Below are 24,119 nucleotides of genomic sequence, written 5' to 3'. Positions count from 1 at the left end.
ACACTACCTGACAAAAGTATTGTCGCCTATCAAAGTTTTAGAAGCAACAAATACAAATTTGACTCCTGGTTGATCATTTGGTATCAGAAGTGGCTTATATGAAAGGCAAAGGCCTCTAGAAAATAAAATATGATCCTGCCTTGATTTTTAATTATTTAATTAGTACAGTAAGGCCTGACTTTGCTTAGACAAAAGTCTTGTCATTCATTCATTTTCTTTTCGACTTAGTCCCTTTATTAATCTGGGGTTGCCACAGCGGAATGAACCACCAACTTATGCAGCTTATGTTTTATGCAGCGGATAATTAATCACTTCCAGCTGCAATTCATCACTGGGAAACATCCATACACACTCATTCACACCCATACACTACAGACAATTTAGCCTACCCAGTTCACCTATACCACGTTTTAGGACTTGTGGGGGAAACCAGAGCACCCGGAGGAAACTCACGCAAACACGAGGAGAACATGCAAACTCCACACAGAAATGCCAACTGACCCAGCCAAGGCTCAAACCAGCGACCTTCTTGCTGTGAGGTGAACATGCGTAATTTTTTCTCACTGCGCCACCGTGAAGCCCCAAAAGTCTTGTCACCTAAAAGAAATGATGTTCAGTATAGAATATAAAGTCATGGTGCAGTGGAAAAAGAATTAATATTGTGTATGACTCCCATGAGCTTAGAGAACTGCATCTATACATCTCTGCAATGACTCAAATAACTTATTAATAAAGTCATCTGGAATGGCAAAGCGTTCTTGCAGGACTCCCAGAGTTCATTAAGATCTTTCTTTTATGAATTCACAAAAGCCTGGAATGATTCCACAACATCTAAAAACAATAACAACATTAAGGCTTAAAAAATCCCATGCTCTTCATCTGATGGTCCACTATCGCTGTAGCCACTGAGTTAGTAGCCTGCTTCCCTCTATTTTGTATGTTTGGTGATTGATCAATTGTTCTCATGTGTTTATGGATGAGATGGCAAGTGTGTCTGTATGTTTTTATGTTCTGCAGAGCAGGAACCTGCTGAAAAACAGCATTCATGCAGAGTCAGGCCTAATTATCTTTTAATACTTTCCTGTTTAAAAATTATAAATAATTAAATTATAAATCATGATTCTTTGGATTCATCTTCAATGCCTCCTCCTTTATGATACCCCAGACATGCTCATTAATGTTCAAGTCTGGTGACTGGGCTGGCCAATCCTGGAGCACCTTGACCTTCTTTGCTTTCATGAACTTTGATGTGGGGGCTGAAGTATTAGAAGGAGCACTATCCTGCTGATGAATTTACCCTCCTGTGGTTTGTAATGTAATGGGCATCACACATGTCTTAATACCTCAAGCTGTTGATGTTGCACTCTGCAGATCTCTCACATGCCCCCATACTGAATGTTACCCCAAACAATGATTTTTCCTTTACCAAACTTGACTGATTTCTGTGAGAATCTTGGGTCCATGCTGGTTCTAATAGGTCTTCTGTAGGATTTGTGATGATTGGGATGCAGTTCAACAGATGATTCATCCGAAAAATCTTCTGCCACTTTTTCAAATGATCAACTAGAAGTCAAGTGATTATTTGTTGCTCTTACAACTGGGATCAACTACAAAAATGTTGTCAGGTAGTCTACCATTCACAATTATCTTCTAATAAAATACATGACCTCAGTATGTTGTTCATTTTAGTTACAGTAGAAGTTGTTCTGGGATTTACAGCACCCTTTGAGATATAATTGGACAAATGGTTTCAAATTTACCTTGCACGAATTTTAACAGGCTCTCAACTTATTTCATCTTGATGTTAAAAAACTAAGCGGATGAACAACAGTATACGTTTTTTAAATATTTGATAAAAAAATGCTCTTTAAGGACTTTTTAAGGACATATTTCACAAAAAGAGCCTTCAAGCTCTTTGTGAGGCATCTCATAAAAAAATAATGTAAAGCTCTGGATTGGGTATCTCTGCTGGGAAGTCCTTATGCGAGCTTGTTCAGTGTTTCAAATGAACAGCAGTTAAAGCAACGGGTGGACCTGCAGATGTGTGCATACACTTGTGCCACTGTGTTCTCTGTGTAAGTAAACCCTGCAGTGAAGTCCCTGTCGCTGAGATCAGAAGAAGCTTTTTCTCTCGAGTTTCCATTTCCTTACTTATTATAGTATCGAGGAATAGAACCACCATCTCTTTGTTGTTTAAAGGTAAAAAAAACTGCATTTTACCAATCTTGAAAAGGTTTTGTTGGAGAAGTGTTTGTGTTTTTCAAACTCCTTTAACATGCGTTGTGCCAAAGATGTGTGAAGGGTGATGAAAAGTTCTCTTCTGTATTTCAGATGAATGGTCCAAATGGTACATCATGCATCAAACAAGTGAACCTGGGGCACTAATGTCTGATCCTTGTTTCCTCCCCTTTGTGACTCAGTCTCTCAGTTAGCTCTATCTGTAGTCCTGTTCAATTCACACATACACATGCTACACATTCCAGCGATGAGAAATTAGTGTGCTCCTATACACCTATACAAATATATGCCACACTATCTATCTATCTATCTATCTATCTATCTATCTATCTATCTATCTATCTATCTATCTATCTATCTATCTATCTATCTATCTATCTGTCTGTCTGTCTGTCTGTCTGTCTGTCTGTCTGTCTGTCTGTCTGTCTGTCTGTCTGTCTGTCTGTCTGTCTGTCTGTCTGTCTGTCTGTCTGTCTGTCTGTCTGTCTGTCTGTCTGTCTGTCTGTCTGTCTGTCTGTCTACATGTAACTGTTTTAATGTTTGTCTGTTCATCCATCCTGTCATTCCATTTTTTTCCACCCATTTGTCTGTCCGTCCATCCATCCATCCATCCATCCATCCATCCATCCATCCATCCATCCATCCATCCATCCATCCATCCATCCATCCATCCATCCATCCATCCATCCATCCATCCATCCATCCATCCATCCATCCATCCATCCATCCATCCAAATGTCTGTCCACCCATTCATCCATTTTGTCCTTCCATTTGTCTTTCCACCCATCCATCCGTTTGTTGTGTGTGGCTTTTTTTTGGTTCATAGCAGGGAGAATATAATCCAATACGTTGGTTACTTATGGTACATCTATACATATCGTCACATTAAAATAAGTGAGAAGTTACAGTTTTTCTCAGTCGCTTTGGTGCATTTCTCACAAGACTATTTACATTTGCACAACAGTTAATGCATTTCTCAAAACAATTAGTACAAGTACAATTAGTACAAACCGCAAAACCTTGTTGATAACCTGCAAAAGCGTGTCACTTGCTCAAAATGGATAAGCTCATTCCTCAAAAGCAAGTATTGATGTCAATAAAAGTGTCAGTGTCATCAAGATGAAAAGTGCTGACACCATTGTTTATGAAAAGATAGTCAAATGGCTTTTTCATGTTTTCATTATGACCGTTTATTCTGTACATTTTTTCCCAATGCAAAAAAGTCAGATTTTGGTGACACTTCCTGAAAATGCTCAAGACAGCACTGTATACTATTTGCACAGCCATTTGAAAACTACAGTAAAGTTACAGTAGACATCACTGCATTTTAAGAAAATGTAAATGAATGGTAAGAAAGTTGTATTCCAGCACAAACATTATCGATCAATACTTGTTTTAAACTAATTCAATATAATTGGATAATGAGAACATATATAACACCTGGAATGTTAAATAAATTTAATAGAAATAATTTGGACTTTTGTCGAAAATGTTTGACTTACAAGGACACACTATTTCATTGTGTTTGGCAATGTTAGCATTTGCAACCCTTTTGGAAAGAATCAATAGGTGTAATCTGTAAAACTATTAGAAAAGAAATCAGTTTGCTCTAAAATTTGTATTCTTGGTCTTTTCCCATCTGCCTTATCTCTGACGACATATGAACAGAAGTTTATAAATCTGTGTCTATAGCATTCAAAGTGGCTGATTGCCATTTACTAGAAAAGTATTCATGGTCCATCTTTGTCACTCTATATTAAGGAAATGTCTTCTTGTATAGCAATGACTGATTTAATTAATCAAACAAAAATGCACATATTTTACAAGATTGGGGACTTCTTCTTTCATTTTTTTAGTTAAGAATAGAGTGACCGTTTAGTAATCCCAAACAATGTGATTGTGTTAGGCCCAATCCCAATTCTATTTTTGTACCCTACCCCTTCCCCTTGGCCATCACAATGGAGAGTTAGGGGAAGGGCTTCAAAATTTACCCCTAAGAATTGGGACAGCACTACAGCACCTGCACACGTCATCATATGTCCTCAGACGATGGCGACTGCTGTAGTAATTCCAGTTGTGTTATTTTTTGGTATTTATATTCAGGAAATCACTGAAGGCATATATCTTGTTATCATAACAATCTAATGTGGCAATAAGATCGTAAAACTGTACATTTACACAGTGCCCATATTCGTCTATGTAAACACACAAAAAACAACAATAACATTATAGCAAACACTCTAAAAAGCTCATTCTTAGCCACTAGACATTACTGACAGGGTATTCGAGTGTCATCAAGTGTCAGAATGTTGTGGGACTGCTCTACAGGAGTTATCATTAGGGATTATAGATCACAAAATTTAGCGTTTTTTTATTTTAGCGTTTTTTTTTTTAAAGCATGACGGTAAAACATGAACGCCGTTATGAATATATTAAAACATGTGTTTGTTTGTCGTAAAAATTTGTAATAATGGCAAAAAATACTAATTTGTGGATCTCCGTACTTCCAAGTTCAGCAATGCTGTCGCTGTGGCTGGTATATTCTGGGAAATTTTCTTACCCCTTTCGAGTGTGGTCCTGAAAAATCTTCGTTCAATGGGCTACTCACCTCTTCCATTTAGCCCTACGCCTTCAAACTAAAGAGAATAGGGGCACCCCTACCGCTTGGCATGCTTGTGCAAAACGAGGGGTAGGGGTAAGGGGAAGGGCTAAGGGGTAGAATTGGGATTCGGCCTTAATGTGCACTGTGTTTGTTATGACTTTCATTGGAATGTATGTGTTGAACTGTCATTGTCTTAATGTTTTATTTTTTACAAAATTGCCCTTTTTATTATTATTATTATTTATTTATTTATTTATGGCTCTGTTGGGATGGGGTAGGTGTTCTTTGATTGGTATTTGGTCACTAATACAGTATGTATTTATCACATTTTTCTGAACCAAAAGTGTTTTTAAAAAAACTGTTTTAAGTAAAAAATATATACTTTTTTTACTTCATAAAACACTACAATACAATTATTATGTCAAAACGTAATGTTTTATATAAAATAAATGTATTACAAATTTCTCAGACTGTCAAGAATCAGAGTACAATACTGCAACAAATGTAGCAATAACAAAATAATGAACAGATTAAATAAAATTTTCTTAACAAAAAAAAAAAAAAATCATTATGGCTCCATTATGGTATGGAATTTTATTGTGACCCTCTCACAGCATTCTTTCTTTAGGTTAATTGCCAACTGTTAGCATACTTTATGGATCCAATTTTAACTGTGGTTACTTGAAAATTATTATTTGCAAAATAACAGTAATAAATTACTAAATAAATAAATGTAAAAACATAAGCTGTGTGATTTACCAATAGGTTGCTGTAATACACTATTGCAGTATGTTATCTTATAAGATGATGCTGTGCTGCTTCAGACCATTGCAGGTATGTCTGATTAGGTGGCTGACCTGAATCAGACAGTAATGGAGGAACACAGAACTGACTCAGTGACAGCTGAATAAAATTGTGTCTGTAAAACTGTCTGTAAAAGTATGCTGAGTTTAAAATAGTAGTTCACCTTAGTTCACTCCATCTAACAATGCTTTTTATTTTGAATTGTTGAGTATGAGTAGTTGAAATTATCCGCTGTGTTTTTATTATATCATGCATGTGTTTTAATATGAAAGCTTGAACAGAGCATGTCATGATTGGATATTTAATTCCCAGGACATGCATGTAAGGCAAACCCCTTTAAATCCCTTTCGATAAACATTTTGGCTTCTCTAACACGTTTAAACATTTTAGAGAAATGTTGGAGTCTCTGTAGATAAGCACACCATGCAGAGAGCTGGAGGTAGTCAGACGGTTAAGTATTATTGTGAGGGTGAGGTGGCACTGGGGTTTCATTGAGTTCTCAATTCTGCTCAATCAAAATGGTACCCTTGAGTAAGGGTCTTCACCTCAGATTGCTCCAGTGAGACCGCAGTGGCAATTAGTCTGCCATAGGGTTCTGCGGTTGAAAGGCAGGTCACAAGTAACTGAGTACATGACATATTTGTCAATGACGTTTTACTTCTATTCCATGCCAGAGCAAAAATGCCAGCTGACAGGGACCTCTAACTGCCTTCCTTGCAGGAGAGGGATGCATTGTGATGCAGGATTGGAGGTGGTTCATCAGAAATGTAGAGCCTACATATTGTATCTTTTCAGTTGAATCTGTGTATTGTAACCCACTACACATCCTCATCCTATATATACTTAAAAAATACTCCATTTGCACTAATGTTCATGTATGGCTGTCAGAACAGCTACATTTTCAACTGCATTTAAACAATCTCAGGACAGACTGCTTTTAGACTCACTAAGCCAATTTTAGGCTTAGCTGAGCAAGCAATTGAGCCAAAGGCAGTTACCTGTTCTGGTACATGTAATTGCTTTTTATGTGATTTGGCCAAATTGTTTCGGTTTGGGTATAAATGCTAGAGATGAAATCGGTTATCTCACAATATATGATTGGGTCCTCTTGTATATATATGAAATATATATTTCTGAAGTCAGAATTATTAGACCCCCTGTTTATTTTCCCCCCAATTTCTGTGTAACGGAGAGATTTTTTTCAACACATTTCTAAACATAATAGTTTTAATAACTCATTTCTAATAACGTATATTAGAAATATTTTACCTTTGCCATGTTGACAGTAAATAATATTTTACTAGATATTTTTCAAGACTCTTCTATACAGCTCAAAGTGACATTTAAAGGCTTAACTAGGTTAATTAGGTTAACTAGACAGGTTAGGGTAATTAGGCAAGTTATTGTACAAGGATGGTTTGTTCTATAGACTATTGAAAAAATATATAGCTTAAAGAGGCTAATAATTTTGACCTAAAAAAATTAAAAACTGCTTTAATTCTAGTCGAAATAAAACAAATAAAAATGTATCCAGAAGAAATAATATTATCAGACATACTGTGAAAATTTCCTTGCTGTGTTAAACATCAATTAGGAAATATTAAAAAAAGAAAAAAAAAAAAATCAAATGGGGGCTTTATACAGTTGAAGTCAGAATTATTAGCCCCCTTTTTATTTTTTCCTCCAATTTCTGTTTAACGGAGAGATTTTTTCAACACATTTCTAAACATAATAGTTTTTAAACATAATTTCCTTTATCTTTGCCATGATGAGAGTAAATAATATTTGACTAGATATTTTTCAAGACACTTCTATACAGCTTAAAGTGACATTTAAAGGCTTAAGGTTAACAGGGTTGTATAATGATGGTTTGTTCTGTTGACAGTCGAAAAAAAAATTTGCTTAAAGGGGCTAATAATTTTGAAAAGGATGCTTCTACTAAACACGTCAATGATTTTAGCAAATGGCTGTAATATAACAAAGAGTTAAAAATTTAAGGGTGTCTGAATACTTTTCATACACTGTAAAAATCTTATGTGCTATTTACTTTAAAAATATTGGTAACACTATTGCACATATTATTTTTAAGTAGTTTGAAAACTTGATTTTTTTTTGTAAAAAACACTTGAATGAATCATGTGAAAATTACTAATTTTTTTGAGTGTTAGATGAGGATTTTAATAATATTAGTGGAATGTGCTTTTTATAAATTAATGTATATACATACATACAGTGGGTATGAAATGTAGTCAGACACCCTTAAATTTTTAACTCTTTGTTATATTGCAGCCATTTGCTAAAATCATTGACGTGTTTAGTAGAAGCATCCTTTTGAGTTAATACAGTCATAAGTCTTTTTGGGAAAGATGCAACAATTTAAGGCGGTCTGATTGCTTTCCATACTCACTGTATATACTGTATATTAAAAAATGACATGGCTTGCATTAAATGGCTTAAACATATTTACACTGTGAAATATTCTTATGTTTTAGTGTTTCAAAAAAGTTTCTTGAACTAAAAGGTTTCAGCATTTTTGATTAAACTTAAGCAGTAAACGTAGCTGATTTCTTGATGATAATTACAGCTGTTTCTAGATCAACACATCAGCATATTAGAATGATTTCTGAAGAATCATGAAGAGTAGTGAAGCTGAATATTTATCTGCACTATGACAAGCAGAGCTGGCAAACATTTTTATTGCATTTGTGACTAAAAATGTTATGGATCTTTAAAAAAAAACATTTGTTTTTCTGTGGCTCAAATGATGTCTTAATCAATTTGTGTGAAAGCTGCTGCATAATAATAACTCACTTTCTTCATTTCTGAAGTGAGCTTTTGCATGCTTGGTGATTCTGATTAGATTAATTATTTTGAACTGTTGTCTTGAGCTGAATGGAAAGCATCTTCTGTGTGATTGTTCTTCACATGCGCGACACTGTGCTGCACTTCACATCCAGAGTGCAACTGCAATCTCCTTCATGCATTTAATCATCCAATGTTATACACTAGCTCTAGCAGCTCACCGAGGACCACCTGGCCTCTCTCTGTTAAGATTTTGTCCATGATAGAGAGAGTCTATTATCATTTAGACACCAAAGTAACCCTCTATTTCCAACCTTTGTGTGTGTGCATTTTTATTTCTGGTTGAGAATGTTTAACCACCATGCAGTGTATTGGATCTTGTTTTATTTTTATTTCATATGAATATTTGTGGAATATTATATTAGAAACAGTAACATTTGTTAACGTTTTAAAAGAAGCCAATTCTGCTCAGCAGTGAAAGATGTACTAAAACTGTTAAAAAGTTGAATTTTCTATATCATTACTCTAGTCTTCAGTGTCTTCAGTGTATTGCTTGTTAGAAACCTAGACAATATGCTTCGCTTGCCTAGAAACTGCTTCTTGATATAAGAATTTTTAGATATTTGGACTAGAAAGAAGACAAAAAAATCTGCAAGAAAAGCATTTTTTAGAGTGTACATTCTGAGCCCGAGCATACTTAGATCATTGATAATGCAACTGTTCAGTTTTGAGAATCGCTCTCGCTCAGCACAATAGAGATTGCTTTATTTATATTGTTTTATATTATTTTGAGTCATTTGTCATACGGTGACATATAGTCAAATCTTTTGCTGAAGAGATACACCACTTTTGACACTCATAAACTTTCATAAAATCATTGTGCTGCAGGTGTTAGGAGGTTTGCTGAAGGTGGCAGGTAAAGCAGGGAGTTTGCATCTTTATCAAACTAGTTCGCGTTGATTGAAAAGTAAGAATTATTAATAAATCCATATGAAACAGTCTCTTAAAAGTGACATGACATCTTAAGTTTTGTGCTCAGGCACGCTTTGCACTCACACTACAAGCGTGCCATGCCAAAGCCCAACCGAGCCATGCTTTGGCACACCTCTTCCAACCAGGCCAGGGCCGGCCAACTGAACCACGCCTGGGTGTGATTTAGAGCACTCACACCTATCAAACGAACCGGGAAATGCGCCCGGGCACGGTTTGGATAGCCTAGTGAGAGTACACCCTAAGTGTGAATTCCTGACAAGAATAGGTTAAAGTTAATATATTACTAATTGAAATAGTAATCATATTTTTTGTGTGTTTTCATAAAATAAATGAAGATTTGTTTACACACAATCAAAACAACTGCAAACCTTTCAACAGTTTGGTTCAGTTTTACTTTGGCATCATAAATGACACACACACTGGTGGAAATTTGGAGTGTTCCATTTCTCTTCCTTCCCTTGTGAATCCACTTGCTGTCAGTATTGCGAGATGAAAATAGAACATAAAATCTACATTCAAAATGTTTACTCTCTACTCTGTCTGGAATACTATAATTGTTTCTATTTAACTGCTGCATTAATGGATCTTACATCATTAAGTGAGGTTACAAAAACACTTGTAATACACTAGAGACAACCTTTCTAGGTCATCTTTCTCTAAAACCATGAAACTCCTTGGTGTATAGCACTTTTAATTTACCTATAGTTAAACCACATAATTGTCATCTGCAGTTTCTTTCATATTCTCATAGCAATCATTCCACAGCCTGTTTCCGTATATAAGATGGCGTAAAATTCGTCATAGTTGGGTATGAAGCATGACTGCATGTGTTGGCAGTCTGTATGAAGCACTTTACTTGACTATCATCAAAATTTAAGGTTGAAGGATTCGGCTGCGGAACTCTCAAAGTCCCATATTTGTATTTGTTCTGCTCAGCAGAAGAAGTAAAACTGGAAACACTGCAGCACACTTCCATTAAACAAAATGAGGCCACACACTGAAGTGTGCAAAACAAAGACAGGGTTCAGTAACACAAGTGGAAAGAAATATAAAAACAGCATTTCAGAAATAAGGGGCCCTATCATACACCCGGCGCAATGTGGCGCAAGGCGCGACGCAATAGTTGTTTGCTAGTTTTAGCTTGGCGCAAGAGTCGTTTTGACGTTTTGCGCCACGCTGTTTAAATAGCAAATGCATTTGCGCTCATATGTGCGCTCATAGGCATTCTGATCTAAAAAAGGAGGCGTGTTGAGGCGCATTTCTGGTGCGTTGCTATTTTGATAAACTTTAATAGACTGTTCTATAGACCAGAACAAAGCCGGACTATTTTCCAGCGCAGAGCGCGTTAGTTATAATTAGAATTAAAATATTAAGGATATATATAGGATATAATATAGATATATTTAGGATATAAATATAAAGGATTAAAATATTACAAAACATATCATTTTCTAGCCTACATAAATATAAAAACCATACTTTCGTGCCTTCTTCATTTCAGGGGGCTTTTTCAGTTTATTCATAACAATTTGCTTTTGTATAATGTTATTATCAGTATTATTTATTATATGCGTATTTCTATTTGTTTTATTAAAAACAAGCTTAGATTTGCCCACCTGTCAGGTTTTAGACGATATAGGGCATAGCATGTGTATTAGGATATAACTCAGTTTTTTGATTGCTGGAAACTAGAACTGAATTTAGAAATAGTTTTGAAACAAATCTTTGCGCTTAACAAACGAAATTTATAGGCTAATGGATGTCTGTGCCTACAAGAAGTTTCCCTATACATGAGAGTGAAAGCGAAAGTAAATAATGAGGAGGCTCATCTCACATTCTCGCGCTGTAGATGCTCTGTTTAACTGTTTTCTCTCTAGTGAAGGGTTCAGTTTTTACACTTACAAAGTCCGTCATGTAAATAGCAAATGCGCTATGGCGCGACGCAACTACGGTACAATTTTTTTCAGAGAATAAAATTTCTAATTTTTATGGTAAACTACCGTATTTCATTAATTTATAGAGGTAATATGTCTGTATTTTGAATATCCAACATCTACACATCTTTTGTTACACAGATAGATACGTTAACACATCCATATGAAGGTGGTGATGAGGAAGTTACATAATGAACCAATGCTCATCAAAAACAACTTTTCTCACAAGCAGAAAAATGTATCATTATATAGAAGGTGCTCAGGGTCATTCACACAGCTACTAAACACCAGTATGGTAACACACATAAAATTAAAGTCATGAAATAAACATTGTTTATCAACATTAGATGTAACTTAAATCTCTAATGTACTTAACTGATGGAGAAACAACTAAAATGATCCATAGTAATGTTAACAAAAAGCATAAAAAGTGATGTGCCATACAGGGAATTCTGGGAAAGTCAATTTGCGGTTATTCGCCGTATAAATTAAGGAAACATACCGTTAACCAGGTTACGAATTTTTACTGTAGCATTTTTACAGTTTTTTACCGTTGAAATCATGGCCATTTTTTACAGTGCAGTGTATTGCAAATGCATTGTAAACAGTTAAGATTGTTAAACTGCTTTACAGTGCTAATTAATCTCGGGTTGTTTACTCCACATGCCGAACAACATGTAATCACTGTTTTCCATTTTTAAAAAGGAATAATAATGTCATCACATGGTCATGTTTGTGTGTCTTTTAAAGTAATGCTTGCCGGAAATAGCCATTGCTCTTAAACTCTATTTTTTCCATTACTGACTTTTCCATGGCATAATGTCTCAGAAGAACAGAGATAGGTTGGGACTAATTGGACCACATGATCTTAAAGACCGCAGGTGATTTATTCGGAGGTCAGCGCTTTTAATACTCAGAGGAGATAATGGTTTGGAGGATAACTCCTATCAGTTTCTGGCAGACAGCTTTGCGCATTTATGTTTGAAAACTGACCCATATCAAATAAAATCTTAATTAGTTCAAGAGGAAAAATAAACCGTCTTTGGTACCGTTTAAATAATTCCAACCCAGTTCTTTGTACTCGGAACCCAAGCGATTTATTCACACTGCAGGTGCCCGGAATAATTACCAAGGATGCAGGAAATAACAGGCAGTATCTTAGCATTTACAGAAAGAAAGCATCTGTGATTAACATTGCAGAGCCAGGTGAAGAAAAGGCTATAGTGAAAGAGCAGCCAGTAAAACAGCCATTTATTAGCAAAGCTGGATAAGATAAACCATGTGTGGATTTCAATGATCTGACTGCCAGTGAAAGATAGAGTCATTTTAATTCAGTGTCTGACAGGAGCGAGCTGGTATATCTGATAGGCCGTGTTTTAATTTACAAATGCTGTCGCTTTAGTGTAAGTCACTACTACCTTCACAAATGAACTGCACAAGTTAAACGTCAATAAGCAAGTGAGATTTCATTATACTGAAACCAGACTCGTATGTGCTGTGTCTCATTTCACATGAAAGCTCTGAATTAGTTTACATTGTGGCCAGTCCAGTTTAAATACATTATTGGAAAGTCCTTTCTGATTACAGTAGAAAACATGAAGCTTAAGTTAGTGAGTTACTGTTAGCGAGTTTGAGGCAGTGTATTGATTGTTTTGGTGTGATTTTGAGTAATGTCTCCATTGTTGGTCATTCCTGCTTATGTCATCGTTCATGTAGAAAACTGGGCTGTGTAGCATTTTTTCACATTTTTCTAAGTGGAATAACATTCAAAGAAAGGAAGTGGAAAGTAAGATTAATGAAGTCACTCATTAAACCTACAGTACTAGCTATCACTCAATGACTTAATCAACATGGTCAGTATTTTTAAAAATTTTGAATGTTGTTCGTTGATCATTAACATAATCTTTGCAGGTTTTACTCTCACACATGTTTGTCTGCTTGTGAATTAATAGCAATTGCAGAATGGCACTTTTTTGTGTGTGTTAAAGCCTCATTATTAGTTTTTGAAAATGACCTTCCATGCAGTGTGTAACACAGCACTAAGTGAATGAAAACATCCCACTGAGGTTTAAAAGTGCACCATGTTTAAAACTATTGATTCTCTAACAAAATAGTCGACTCAGAGTTGAATAAATGAATCATGTTGGGTTCGGATCTTTTGCCTGAACGTGTTGACGTTGGTACGGTGCATCACCAAATATAAATTGCCGGATCAGGTAAAACGTGAACGCGCTTTTCCCTTTAGACACTAAAGTAGCATGTTTGCAAAATATGTGTTTAATTGTGTGTTGTAATTTGTAATTGCGAATTGGGAAGGCTAAATTGAGTGTGAGTGTGAATGAGTGTGTGGATGTTTCCCAGAGATGGGTTGCGGCAGAAAGGGCATCCGCTGCGTAAAACGTGCTGGATACGTTTTCGGTTCATTCCGCTGTGGCGACCCCGGATTAATAAAGGAACTAAGCCAAAAATAAAATGAATGAATGAATGAATGAACGAATGAATGAATTTGTAATTGCTCCGTGTGACTTGTAGTCACTCATCTATTATAAATCAGTGCTTGTACTGTATCCCCAGGTTAAATGTAAATTTGGCTATACACAAATTGTGTCCAAAACCACGTTAAAAACACGCATGCTTCTTCCTTTACCAATTTAAATGCATTTCTGAACTCGCGGTCCTCTGCCGTTTGTCTTTGCTATGGCCACAATCAGCTGTTCCAACACACGCAAGGCGCTACCAATTTTCTACATAGTTCAACTTTTGCCACTGTGTGGATGAATACTGAATGTGTGTTGTTGTTATTACTTGGGGTTAGGGTTTAGAATAGAGGAAGATGCTAGTGTTTAACTGCATTGCTTTATTGCAATCCTGCACTGAGCTCTCACATACTCTGCTAATTCATTGCCATGTTAGGCATTCCTCTTTGTCTCGCGCTTAACCCAGTTGACCAATCACAACAGACTGGGTCATCAGACCAATCACAGCAGATTAGCCTTAAGCAAAGGAGGGGTTTGGAAACAAATAAATAGCTAAACAAATAATATGGTAGTAGTTGGGATAATTAGGTAAAAATAAATGCATATTATAAGACAATTAAAGTGACATTGCATGCATATCAGTCTGTTGTTGGAGACCACCAAAACCAAAATATAACCTTTTATGATGCAAAATAGGAGCTCTTTAAAGTAAATAAAAAGGTAAACCCACACACACACACAGCCTAAAAATAAACCCTCAAAATCAGTGTGTTTTGTCTGTAGTCTGTACAGAGTCTGACTATCTGATTCCCCCGTGGGAAATTACAAATTTACCATGGCAAAAAATAGTAAAGTTCTTACACACATCTTGATTTACTCCTAATTTTCACACCCCCCAAGTGATTCCAAACCTTTATAAGTATGATTTTGAAGAATGTTGCAAACTAGTAGCCATCCAAAGTTGTATATACTACAGAAATCAATAGCGACTGATTTCTAACATTTTTCAAAATGTCTTCTGAAAGAAACTCACACAGGTTTGGAACTTGTGGAAGGTGAATAAATGATGACAAAATTCTCCTTTTTTTTTCTGGTGAACTTGTCACAATAAGTTTTCAAATTTAAATGTTTCCAACAAAGAAATAGATTGCCTTCTTTCAGCGTGTTGAACACATTTTATTTGGATATTTCTACTGCATGACAGCTAATTCAAAAAAGCAGCAGCAAGTGCTCAGTGTGTGATGGTGTTTTCATGGTAACCAGATACATTGTAAATGGAATTCTGCAAAACTGAAGTGGAAACATTAAATTATCATGCAGTTCAATGAAATAGCTTCTCCTCCCTGTAGATAATACCAAGAATATGAATGTGAATATTTAATTTCAAAGCAAAACAAAAAGCAAGTAAGTGAAAATGATAACTGTAAAGATTTAGGATTCATTAGATGAGGGCAGTCTGTGGTGTGTATATATGTGTATATATGTATATAGTTTAAGTCAGAATTATTAGCCCCCCTTTGAATTTTTTTTTCTTTTAAAATATTTCCCAAATGAAGATTAACACAGCAAGGAAATTATCACAGTATGTCTGATAATATTTTTTTCTTCTTGTAAAAGTCTTATTTGTTTTTTTTTTTCCGGCTAGAATAAAAGCAGTTTTAATTTTTATGAACTATTTCAAGGTCAAAATTATTAGCCCCTTTAAGCTATAGATTTTTTCGATAGTCTGCAGAACAAACCATCGTTATACAATAATTTGCCTAGTTAACCTAATTTACTTAGTTAAGCCTTTAATTGTCAATTTAAGCTGTATAGAAGTGTCTTGATAAATATCTAGTAAAATATTATTTACTGTCATCATAGCAAAGATAAAATAAATCAGTTATTAGAAATGAGTTATTAAAACTATTTTATTTAGAAATGTGTTAAAAATATCTTCTTTCCGTTAAACAGAAATTGGGGGAAAAAATAAACATGGGGACTAACAATTCACTGTATATATATATATATATATATATATATATATATATATATATATATATATATATATATATACATATATATATATATATATATATATATATATATATATATATATATATATATATATATATATATATATATATATATGTGTGTGTGTATGTAAAGAGCGCATCGAATTAATCATAAGAGAGAATTATATTTAAGAAATTGACACAACACTACAGATTAGTCCTAACTGAGCTACACTGCATAGTCAAAAGCATTAAATAATGAATGGTTATTTTTTGCTATTTATATATTTTTATAATTTTTGTTATATTGTTATGTTTTTGTTGTAATATTTTTGTTATTTGTTATTCTTTTAATAAAATTTCTTTATTTGATACATTTTTCCCCAAAATGTCACTCCAAGTTGTGCAGCCCTCAAAGTCTAAATTTGATAGATAGAATGGCGAATAGCCTACAGTATTAAATCATGTTCCAATGTTGTGTCCACATCAATGAATGCTGTGCTCAAGTGTGCATCAAGGGCATATGGCAGTTTCAAGGGCAGCGTTCACAAGCACTCTTCTGAAATGTAAGATGATGAATGGGGCATCCTTGGTTTCCAAGGACATACTGTATGCACACAACCAACACAAGACCATAAGTACACGTCAAGTGTGCCACTTGGGACACAGTCACTGTCATGCCACTGTTTTGCAAACAAAGTCATTACGACATTTCATATGAGACCTTACTTACTTACTCCCAGGGCCATTTATATCGAAGTTAATATTTAGCTGCACCATATTGGTGTTTGTTGACATCTAGTTTTTATGAGGTGAATTGTTAGCCCAACACTCAACCCCCAATCTGGAGGATTAGGACATACACTCATACACTACGGACAATTTAGCTTACCCAATTCACCTATACTGCATGTGTTTGGACTGTGGAGGAAACCGGAGCACCCAGAGGAAACCCAGGTGAACACGGGGAGAAATACCAACTGACCAACGACCTTCTTGCTGTAAGGCGACAGTGCTACCTACTGCGCCACCGTTTTTTACTTAATTGTTTTATGTTCAATCCACTTAAATTTGTAAAAACGATTAAGTTAACTTAATCAGTTTGTGTTGTGACATCATGAAGGAATTGTGAGGATTTTTTACAGTGTAAAAGTCTGACTAGTGATTTTGTTTAATGCAACTTTGTTTCATTCAGTAAAACTGTATTGGATGGCTGCCTTTTGTCGTAGGAATCCAAGGAAGATCCAATTAGGAAAATTCAAGCACCATTTCAACCTTCCTCCTCATGCGAACAGATTTTAATAAGCTTTGCATCTGCTGGGCACCCACCGATAATCACACATGGTGTTTCTTCAGCCAACAGTAGATCATATAGTGATGGTTATTTCCTTTGTATTTGATCGCTTTCAGGTTATAGTCAATCTTTAGTCATTTTCTTCATAAGATATAGGATGTGTGCCAAGTTTCTTGAGCAATCTAACCTTATAATATTACACATTCTTGCTTTTTGGACAGATCCCATGCAGTCTAATGTGTCTGGAGCAGTCTGCGCCATCACTTTCTTTAGGCTTTTACCCAAATCATTGGGAAAGATGTGACCCAAGATAATTTCTTAAATGGCTTGAATCAATCAACAAAATCCAGATGTCTTTTTAGATGTCCCCTGTTGCTTTTAAATCACTTACAAACATTCACAAACAAATATATTTGTAAAACATTTATTATGGAACTAATAATCACATCATTAAAAAATAGTTTGTCATTGATTTTTTTTTTTTAAATTAAAGATGAACAGAAAGTCTGAAATCATCTTTTTCTGAAAGGAATCCAGCCTTAATTAACACCAGACTGTGAAAAGAGGCTTTTTAAACATGGAACACAGAAGACCACCCAAGAAAGATTTAAAAAGCTGATGCTTCATGAAAGGTAACAGCTATTATGTACAAATTACGTCAATTTAGTGTCAAGCAAGGATTACTATGAGCTGGAAAGATCTGAAAGGTATTCCCACACAATAAGAAAAGCACAGGTCATTTAACTTAATAGGCAAATTATGTCATGTCATGTAATGTCATACATTTGCATCAGAAGGTTCTCTCGCCACCCTGAATCCTAATTTAACTCCTGCAATCATATAATTGAACAAATGAGGCTTAAGCGAATAAAGTAATAGACCTCATAAACGTGGCAACTGTTCGGAATATTCCACTAATACTATTCTCTGGAATCCCTTAGAAAGCAAATTTAGTGCAGATGTGATCATCATAGCAAGTGTTATGTGGATTTGTGATGTATTTTCCTAAGGGGTAAGTGATTATTGGGATGCCTCTGGATTTTTGACCACAGAGGAGACAGTCAGCTGTGAATTGAAGAGCATATCTCAGGGGAACATGACATAAGCCTGCAATATGATCTGAGCCAGAGGGCATGAGAACCACGTGCCTTTTATAAAGCTGCTTGACACCTCTCTCTAGGTCACTTTCTACTGAGAGGACACACTAAAGACAATCACAAGCCAAGAAAAAGAGCTCTCGCTAAATATTTCAGATCCTATAAGTGTGAAAACACATAAATCAATGGCTGTCAAATCAGTGTTTTTATATAGGATATTATCACAGAACCATATGGCTGCTTTAATTCCCTTCTTCAACACTGGATACTGCTTCAAGGCTAAGTGCCTACTTATTTATTTATTACACATTACAAATAGGATTTTTTTTCACTGGCTTAGTTAAAATAAACTATAAAATGAACGATGAATTTGTATTTGTTGACATTAATGCACTGTGTGAACATGAACAATTTCATAAATGCTAAAAAAGTACACTCACCGGCCACTTTATTAGGACACCTGTCCAACTACTTGTTAACGCAAAAATTTAATCAGCCAATCACATGGCAGCAACGCAATGCATTTAGGCATGTAGACATAGACTAGACGATCTGCTGCAGTTCAAACCGAACATTAGAATGGGGATGAAATTAACATGATTTAAGTGACTTTGAACGTGGCATGGTTGTTGGTGCCAGACAGGCTGGTCTGAGTATTTTAGAAACTGCTGATCTACTCTTTTCACACACAACCATCTCTAGGGTTTACAGAGAATGGTATGAAAAAGAGAAAATACCCAGTGAGCGGCAGTTCTGTGGGCACAAATGCCTTGTTGATGCCAGAGGTCAGAGGAGAATGGCCAGACTGGTTCAAACTGGTAGAAAGGCAACAGCTCAAATAACCACTTGTTACAACTGAGGTATGCAGAAGAGCATCTCTGAATGCACAACATGTCAAACCTTGAGGCGGATGGGCCACAGCAGCAGAAGACCATACTGGATGCCACTCCTGTCAGCTAAGAACAGAAAATTGAGGCTACAATTCACACAGGCTCACTAAAAGTGGACAATAGAAGATTGAGTAAACGTTGCCTGGTCTGATGAGTCTCGATTTCTGCTGTGACATTCAGATGGTAGGGTCAGAATTTAGCATCAACAACGTGAAAGCATGGATCTATCCTGCCTTGTATCAAAGGTTCAGGCTGCTGGTGGTGGTGTAATAGTATGGGTGATATTTTCTTGGCACACATTAGAACCAATCAAGCATCTTGTCAATGCCACAGCCTCCCTGAGTATTGTTGCTGACCATGTCCATCCCTTTATGACCCCAGTGTACCCATCTTCTGATGGCTACTTCTAGCAAGATAAAGTGCCATGTTGTAAAGCACGAATCATCTCAGACTGGTTTCTTGAACATGACTATGAGTTTACTGTACTCAAATGGCCTCCACAGTCACCAGATCTCAATCCAATAGAGCACCTTTGGGATGTGGAGGAACGGGAGAGTCGCATCATTGATGAAAAATTTGCAGCAACTGCGTGATGCTCTCATGTCAATATGGACCAAAATCTCTGAGGAATATTTCCAGTGCCTTGTTAAATCGATGCCACAAAGAATTAAGGCAGTTCTGAAGGCAAAAGAGGGTCCAAACCAGTACTAGTAAGGTGTACCTAATAAAGTGGCCGGTGAGTGTATTGCTTATTGTTAGTCCATGTTAAAAATAAAAAAGTTTTACCCATTCATTTATTTATGTACCTATGTTATTTTTTTCAAGAAGCTTTTTAATATCTAATGATTTGTTTTTTGAAGGTCAGAAGTAATGCACAAAAATCACTGTCATTTTTGGAAGAAAGCCACACCTCAACTGTTAAGTGCTTTTGAATTTTCACATATTCATTGAAAATTACTTGGATTAAAAGTTATATTGAGTATATTAACTTTATATAAAAGTTTTATGAGTCAATATTGGTTCAATTGGTTCAACAACTAATTTAGAAATGCTGTTTTAACTTAAGCAGTCTTATAAAATATTATAAAAAGCACAAGTTCTATGATAAAAAAACATTCATTTAAAGTGTAGAATCCAAAAACTGTTAAGACAGTATTAGCGTATTTTTCCCTAACCATGCTTAAGGTTTGTTTGCATAAAAAAGTGCAGTGAAATATCTACTGATCATTGAAGATATGAGGACGTATCAAAGTTGTGATAATTCTAAGCCAGTCTGATATCATGAGTCCTGTGAAGGGACATCTAGCAGGAAGTGTATTACAGTGTGTTCAGACTTCCCCATGCATGATTTTCCCTTTAGATTTATCATGCAAATCACAATTCAGCAGAAACCACAGTCCCTCTGTGCACCAAATAATCTGTTTTGCACTGCGATTATCAGTTTAGAGGCCATGTGGCTTGGACAGCGTACAGCTGTTATTCAGAGGTAGTGTGAAAGCATTCGTTTTTCCCATTACCCTTTCAAGGCTGACATACAGGCACACGCATAAATGCAGTGATACGTCAGCTCCAAGTCGCCAACAAGATAATTTGCCATAAAAGTCTCCAATATTATACATTTTCCATTTACTTGTCCACAAGATGAGAAATTGAATGAATTACATAAACCGTTGAACCGTGAAAACCTTTGATTTTCATCCTGGTAAGATAAATTATGAGATAAAAATGCCAGTCCTGAACAATTAAACCAGTGATTTGTTCTGTAACAGCAGTCATTGACAGCTGCGTTAATAAGTTAACTACACTGTAAAAAAAAATATCCATAACTTTTTTTTCCCCCTGTCTATTTATGCTTTTGAATTGCATTATAGGATTTTTTTCCAAAAAATGTTTAACCTTGAAAAGTTTGAAAAAGTTACAATTATTGACATTTTTAATAGTTTAAAGCAGAGATGGCTAAAGTAGGGCCTGCAGGCCAAAGTTGGCCCATTGTAACCTTTGATCCATCCTATCTATGAAGAGAGTGAGAATGATAGAGATGGTTGGGGCCAATGCCTTTAAAAAAGATTGTCATTTCTAATTTGACGTAACCTTTTGTTTGTTTGTTTGTTTTATTGCTGAGCTACAAAAAAGCAAACTGAAATGAAATGTTTCACTTAAATGTTGTAAATGAATCAGATTTTTCAATATACAGATAATAATGTAACTCGATCGATAGAGGACTATGCAGAAGACATCCGTGAGCAAATCAAGGCAAAAACTAAATAAATAAAATGTAATGTACAGTGTATAATTGGAATGCTATTCTTGATCAGCTGAAGATCAGCTGATAATCAAATTTTACAACTCGATCGGTACTCTCTGATCTGGGTTGCATTTCCTAAAACCATTGTTAACCAACAAAGATTGCAAGTTACGTCATTACATATATAGTTTGCTGATAAGGCGTTTCCCAAATCCATCGTTCCGAAGAACATTTACAAACTCTGCTGCAAACTTGTATGATTGCAACTTCACCTCTAGAGCTGTAGCTAGAAGTTCCTGGCTGTGGTTTATTTCCAGTTATCCACCCTATGCTTTATTTATTTAGAACATTCTAACATTTAAACTTGGAATGATTTAAAAAGGAAAAAAACATTAAGGTCCTCTCTCTTAGTTGTAATTTGCTTTCAAAGTATCTTTACAGTTCAGTTTTAGCGATCTTCATATTGACAATTGAGCTCCCTTCGTAGTGCATTTTGAAAACATTTATGCCATTTTGAATGAAATGATGAAAGCTATAGGTGACCTATTATTTAAAAGTGGAATTTACATTACGTCTCCAATGCTTGTGAAAAACAAAATATATAGCATACGTTAATGCTTTTAATTTATAGTAGGTTATTTATTAAGTATCTGTACTGTATTTGACATGGGCCTGTTGGTTAGGAGATTTCTGCAGTGGTTTGAGTGTGTCAAATTGCAAAAGTATATTTTTACAATAAATAAAATAAATAAATAAATAAGATCCTACTTAATAATAATAAAAATAATAATACAAATTATTATTATTATTATTATTATTATTATAAGTAGAATTTTTCTTCATTTCTTGTTAAATAGCCTACTGTAAATTACAACCAATAACCCGATATATATGATTTACATATGAGATTAAAATACGTGTTAGCCAAGTGGTTTTATTTTTTAGAACAAAAAGTGGAATATTCTCAATAATATTTGTAAAGGAAACATAGGCCCTATATGTGCTGTTTACATATATTTAAATTAATTCAGAAAACGAGTGCATGTTTTTACCAAAACTAATATCGGATTTGTTTTTAATGCGTGTGCATGTAAAACAATATAATTTGCACAAAAAAAATATTTGATTTTCTTTTAAGAATTTGGTATACTCCACACCGTTTAAATCATCATTATGGAGGTTTTACGTTATAACTAACGTGGTTCAAATGACGGATCTGCGACAGAGAAACTTTGGTTTTGGGAAAAAGTCACTACATCTTTCTTTTTTCAAACAATGTATCATACTATGATAGTTCAGCCAGGAGTTATGTCGTTGTTTGGGAAACGCACCCCTGGCCGATCTCATAAACCGATCGCAAGTGTTTGTTTACGAGTTTACAACCTAAGTTATACATTCACAGTGCTACAACACATGAGCAATGTTTCCAAATTGCATTGTCAGTAATTTTTCTTACCATATTTTTCTATCTGTTTTATGTATGGAGCGTCTGGAGCATCCCTATTATATTAGCTAATATAAAGCAATGTTTTCTAGTTGTTTTTTATTATTATTTAATTAATTAGGAAATTATCCATAGCATATATAATGTATTTATATTCGGCCAACTAGTGTCAATCAGGTTTGGTTTTTTGCCCTTAGTAAGAAAATATTTGGGCACCCCTGGTATACTTTATATAATTTCAAAGTACTAAAATGTCAATTAAAAAGTCACCTTGTAACACAGTAGAGTTGAATTTTCAACATCAAAATTCGACAGAGCAGAGATCAAGGTTTCATAATGCAATTCACAACCGTAAATAAACCGAAAACATTTGTGAAATGCAAAATATGGTAAATGTTAATTAACAGATATATTTTTTACAGTGTCCAAAAAGTACACAATCATAGCATCATTAATTGATTAGTCCTTTTTATTTGTCCCGAACTGATTCTCAAAGGGCAAGAGGCCACACAAGGGCTGCATGCACAGACTCTATTTGTCTATCTCAGATCGTGCATCAAGGCCATATATCATCTCTGAGTTCCTGCTGCCTTAATGGCTCCAGCACCTGAGAGAAAACCCTCTGCGGCAATGCCCTCCCTTTCTGAACACTTACAAAAACAAAACCACTCAGCACGCAGCACCTGGAGTCAGCATGGAGCTATAACTCTCCTAAGAGACACCCTGCCCTATCCTGTGTTCCCTGCCCCGGGCTTGCACTGCAGCATCATCCCAGCTCACAGTTTTCCTCTTTCCGCTCCTCCCGGACACTCCACATAACTCTAATTATTGGCCCACCCTGCTGATCCCCATAAGTTCAGCTGCAACACCTTCAAGGACTTCCTCTCTATTCAAAACAAGCCCGAAAGCTGACACGTTAGTGCACTGATCTGTGGGAAACGAGAAAGCATGGGCCATAGAGATAGGATTATGGTCAAATTATGAAGTGTGAGTGTGTGCATAGATGTGTTAATGTGTATTACTGGAGCCATCAGCCAAATTTCTTCCAGAAAGCCCTGAGAAATTGCCAAGGGCAAATAGAGGCTCTTAAGAAATAGCAAGAAGTGACTTTTCGCCTCATGAGAATGTTATATGTGTGTTTACTGTTGCTTTAAGTGGAATTTATTTTGGAATTTAACATGTAAAATGTACTTAATTCTTTACAGATATCACAGAAAAAGGTGTCCACAGTATCCTAACCAGATGCAAAGCGATGAAACTACACGCAGTAAGAGGTTTGTAAATCTTTGTGTCAGTTCCTAATT

General features: G+C 35.4%; 1 protein-coding gene and 1 long non-coding RNA gene across 2 annotated transcripts in view; one reads left to right on the top strand and one right to left on the bottom strand.

Annotated features, from left to right (window-relative positions):
- LOC130238221 (urotensin-2 receptor) overlaps nt 1-24,119 on the bottom strand; it is a 67,786-nt gene that overhangs the window by 18,723 nt on the left and 24,944 nt on the right. The gene's annotated exons all lie outside the window — the stretch shown is intronic.
- The window catches only part of LOC130238222 (uncharacterized), a 146,869-nt gene that overhangs the window by 121,884 nt on the left and 866 nt on the right, over nt 1-24,119 (top strand). The window contains exon 3 of the long non-coding RNA XR_008838615.1: nt 24,021-24,089. This is a non-coding gene — a long non-coding RNA (uncharacterized LOC130238222). The remainder of the gene's footprint in view (nt 1-24,020; nt 24,090-24,119) is intronic.

This window comes from Danio aesculapii, chromosome 12 (genome assembly GCF_903798145.1).
Source record: "Danio aesculapii chromosome 12, fDanAes4.1, whole genome shotgun sequence".
NCBI lineage: Eukaryota > Metazoa > Chordata > Actinopteri > Cypriniformes > Danionidae > Danio > Danio aesculapii.
This window is presented reverse-complemented; position numbering and strand designations above follow the sequence as displayed.